This window comes from Pinus tabuliformis, chromosome 5_2 (genome assembly GCF_031772625.1).
Source record: "Pinus tabuliformis cultivar Carrire ecotype Pingquan chromosome 5_2, CPIR1, whole genome shotgun sequence".
NCBI lineage: Eukaryota > Viridiplantae > Streptophyta > Pinopsida > Pinales > Pinaceae > Pinus > Pinus tabuliformis.
The window spans coordinates 670,643,056-670,647,997 of record NC_142306.1 but is presented as its reverse complement, the minus strand read 5'-3'; the positions used below and the strand labels follow the sequence as shown (position 1 = coordinate 670,647,997).

At 43.0% G+C, this 4,942-nt stretch overlaps 1 pseudogene; it reads right to left on the bottom strand.

The window, feature by feature from the left end:
• Positions 1-640: 640 nt before the first annotated feature.
• LOC149160871 (uncharacterized) lies at positions 641-2,076 on the bottom strand (annotated as a pseudogene).
• Positions 2,077-4,942: the final 2,866 nt, after the last annotated feature.

Sequence of the window (4,942 nt, the reverse complement as noted above, 5' to 3'; positions counted from 1 at the left end):
TAGCACTCAAATCAGTGAAGTCTTGAAACTAGACCAGAACATAGAAAAGAGTTGTTGGCCACCATAAGCAAGTAACCAGAAGGGTAATGCATCACACAAGCACAACCAACCTCATATGCCTTCAGAAAAATAGTGAGCAGAGGTTACATCCTGTCCATACCAACCAACACATTTGTCTCCTTTACATAAGAAATCATGGTGTTGTCCATGCTTTTGATGCCTTCCTCATGTCATTTGTGCTGTAGATGATCCCTCCTCTTGTCAATTAATGACCTGAACCACTAACTTGACACTGCTTCATTGTGCACTATGACACTTTTATCTAACTTCTTCGGAAAATGAGGAAAAAGGGCCATTCTACAGCCTAGGTAGACTATTCAATTCTGTGAGAGGAATTTGGTGCACATTAATTTTCACATACTGGCTAGGAAGGATGACCACGGAAAAATGCAAGGGCGCCAACCAGTGGAGCATTGATGTAAGTAGTAGGCTCAGACTGCCTGAAGTATGTCCGGGCATCTGAATATTGATCTCTGGTGTGAAGAAAATTGCACAGAGGGGAAAATAGTTCCCACAACTAACCTTGTCAATTATGCCTCCTCCACAGGAATGTATTCACATTGACCGCCCTGTACTCAGGCTGGTCCAACCTTCCTCAACAACACTGTATTCACATTGACCTTCCTGTACCCAGGCCAATCTAATATCCACACTGTCGAGGCCGCTGCAATCAATTCTGGAACCATGGACCTGTATTTGCCCATGAAGATCTACTCCAGCAAAACAAGGGAACCATGGTTTCTTCGAGTCTCAAGATCCACCATTTATTACTGTTTCTATTGTAATCAATGCCTCTTCTAAATGTTAAACCCCATCACATAACGTAACTTATCTTATCAATTATCCTTCCCTTGCACTAATCCATCCCCGATCGCTTTCTTCCTGTTCTCACTGGTATGAAGATCCACAGTCCCGGTATTATCACTTCTCCTTATTCAAATGTTTTCCCAACATTGGCAGCAGATACCAACAGGAACATGTGAAGAAAATTGCATAGAGCCGGCCGAAGAAAACCAAACAAAGCAGTGTGGTGATCATAGCAGCTACATCCACTCTGGTATTGTGAGTCATGGCCGGTCTGGTCCTCCTGTAGAAGCTATACTCTCTCGTGGGTCTGGCGGGCCGACTATCCATGGACACATACCTTCTGAATTTTTTAACTTTAGATTGATGATGAAGACGCTTGTGCTCATGATTGCTGATGTTCGGCTTCACAACCCTAGGAGAAGCTGTAACGGAGATCAGGGTTCGCTGAACATGAGCTCTCGCAGGGCTGCTAGGCGCACTGATAGCAAGGACTGGTCTTGGGATTCTTCTGCTGAATTTATCAATGTCTTTTTGTTCTGCAACTGCCTCGACGCGCCCTCCATTCTGACTAGCTTTAGGGTTTCTAGGGTTTCTGAAAAACGTTGCGAACCATGAAACCCCAGACAAAATATATTTCTTCATGCACATCATACTGCCGACTGCCATGACCAAGGCCATAGCCGCGGCCGCAGGAAAGGACGATTTTTTAACCCATATCGCACTCAAACCCAAAACCCCAAAAGCCGTAGTCTTGAAAATCCGAGACCATGGCATGATCGAGCTATGGCTGCTCGGATCGAACACAGAAATCAAAGTACTCTCAGACAAGCCATTAATCTGATTTCCTGCATCTTTTTTCCTCAATTCCCCGCCCTTCTGTCCATTATTGTTCACAGCAGGTCCCAGGATCGAAACCCCAGCAGCACCCGCACCACTGCTTTTCTTCCCAATTACCCCTCTGCCTCTCACCACAACCGGGATCCATCCGTTCTTTGAATAAGCGAACCTCACCAGGGCCTCTGGCGCACCAGTCTTTCTGGAAATATATTCTCTTCTGGTAGAGAGCTCGGCATAGACACTCTTGAACTTGTCAAGCCCTCTCGAAGAATAAGGGTTCGACCTTTTCCCATGCCTTTTCCAGGAACAGGCCTTTGGCGAGACAACGATTTCTTCTGCTTCGCCTTCCACCGATAACTTTCCACAACGCATTGATCTTTTCTCTGTTACATACACACTGAATATACACCCAGATATTGATCGATCCTGTAACAAAAAATTCGAAAACCCAACTCAAAAAACTACTGAATTCCCCTGTTCCCAGCCTTAATCGGCATCTGAAAGCTTCTGCAGCCCGCTATAATTTCGTTCATGCTAGAATTGGGAGTGACTATTTCGAATCGGCGATTCTACTCCCCGCGTGAATTCCACCTCATCCCCGATCGGTCAGGGATGTCAGGCGCTCTAACTGCATCCTGTTTTTTTATCAGGGCGGTCAGGGAAGGTGGCGGAGAAAGAGGGTGATGGAGCTGAGAGATGGTGGCGGAGGAGGGAGAGATTTCCGGTAGCTGGAGCCGGACGATTTTCCGGCCGGTGCCGGAAAAAGGGCCATTCTACCGCCTAGGTAGACTACTCCTATGTTTAATGGTTTGTGTTCATTGGAGCTTAAGTGTCTTATGATTATAGTTTTATTAAATGTTTAGATTGTTGAATGTATTAATGGCTTTCAAATGTTTTATATGTTTAATGGTTTGTGGCCATTGGGGCTTATTCTTATGGAATAGAATAAGCTTACATGGATTATATTATTGTTAAATAGATCATATTGTTGAAAGCCATTAATACATTCAACAATCTAAAAATTTAATAAAACTATAATCATAAGACACTCAAGCTTGGGAGCACATCAACTCTACGAGTGCACTTTGGGCATTTCATACATGGACACTTAGGTTTGGTTAGGCACACATATTTTGGGGTTTACCATGGTGTCACATGGGTGGCATGTCATCACATGTTTGGGAAGTTGCATGGCATGGGCAAACCCATGGATAGGCAGGTGACACGGTCACATGTCATCACAATGAGTAGGTAAGATTTGGCAATATGACATGTTATGGCATAACGAGTGTAAGGTGAGCTAGAAATTTAAGGTTTGGACACGTTGGGATAGTTCGATGTAAAATTCAGGTTCAGATGAATTATTGTAACAAAGTATATTGTTATGTAAATGATTTAGGTGGTTAGGATAGAGTCCGCATATTAATATTGTGTCTTTTGCAATTTATGTATTTTTGCAATTGAATTCAATAATTGATTAAGCATAACAATATTTTTCTAACTACATAACTAAGAAAAGTGAGAGGAGTAATTCGAGTCTAGTACAATCAAGTTGGTCAAACCAAACAAAATGACATTGGTGGTGCACGTTTGGAAGTCCATGGCATGCCTTGATTCGCGCAGATCTTCCTAGGGTCATGATGTAACACCCTCCTCCAACATTTACCCAAGTTAACTGGTCCGCTCAGGTAAACATGTGACAAGAGGCTACTACAATCTGATTCAACTCCCCATGTACATTTAGGGAAGTGGAACCAACACAACATATCGAATCTGACCTTCTACACATGTCACAGAACCTACAGGAGCCAACCAACCCTTCCAGGTGATCAACCCTGGAGACAAATTGACACTTAAACTACACTACAACCTCAGTCACTCCCATGACATGGGCATGCATGCGAGTGGGGCCCTCCAGTCGCTCTCACAACGGGGGCATGCAAGCAACTGGGGTATTTTTCAACTAATTCTGAGCTTGCGACCCCAGATTCTTTGCCACCTTTTCAGGGCTATGACTTAGGCCATTACTCCAAACTCCATGAAACCTTCAGGAATGAAAAGTAACATCGAGAAACTGATACAAATGCAAATATTTTAACAAAGACTTGACTGGACCCGTACTAGCCATGATAGTTATTTCATCAAACATGTCACAAATATGCAATCTACAGGTCATAACAATAGATCTGAGCATAAGGGTCTCATACTTATCTGAGAACCACTAAGAAGAATTGATGCCTTATCACATTAGTTACATTATCATCCATTAGGTCATATATTCATTTTTCATTCATTTACAAATCAAAAGATGATGAAAGCCATACATCATTACTATCATAAAACATACTGATAAACAGTGTATAAACAACAAAAATAATAGGGATACACCATCCATAAATGTCCCATATGAACCAATACATTTGCTCATAAAATACCAAGGAAAGGAACTCTTATTAATGAATGCAAAATCCAACCAGGTATGGGACTTCCATGAACCACCTGACAGTAGATTAGCGGAACCAATCTTTCTTTCAGCCAATCACCCTCGTGCCATATTCTAAGCATGAATGTGGGACTCATAGCTAAAACTCAACCATGGCTTCCCGAGGCTACAACACCTCACCCTCATTAATAGAACAAGGCTTTATCGCAATCCTCATCAAATCACTAGGCCAAAACAAGCATCGATGCCATCGAAGTTTCTCCACCTACATTGTAAGTAATTTTCCTGTCTCCTAGTCTCTAGGCTTTATCGCAATCCACACCGAATCACTAGGCCCTAACTGCGACTCCAGTCTTTGGGCTTTACATCCCATCTCGGGATTACTAGGCTTGATGGAGAGCACCCACCTCTAGGATTTACCATGTATCTTGCCATTCGTCGATCGAGCATTCCTAGGCCCACCGAGGTAACACAAAATTCAGCTTTACCACAACCCATAGTCTGGTTCCGCGGTCACTAGTCTAAGGCTTTATTGTAATCCACATCGGATCACTAGGCCATGTGTTCTCTCTTTTAGAGACCACCTCACTCAATTTCGAGTCCATTCGACAATCCATCTCAACCAAAAATATGAGAAACCATCACACCATGGCTATCCGAAAATGGCAAGGCTAGGATAAAAAACACTTCCACACCTGGAAAAACCCATGCCAATGACAAAAAGAGAACCAAGAACACACATGCATAACCATACATACCAAAACTAGCAAGGAAATCCTAGATGCAACTCGATAC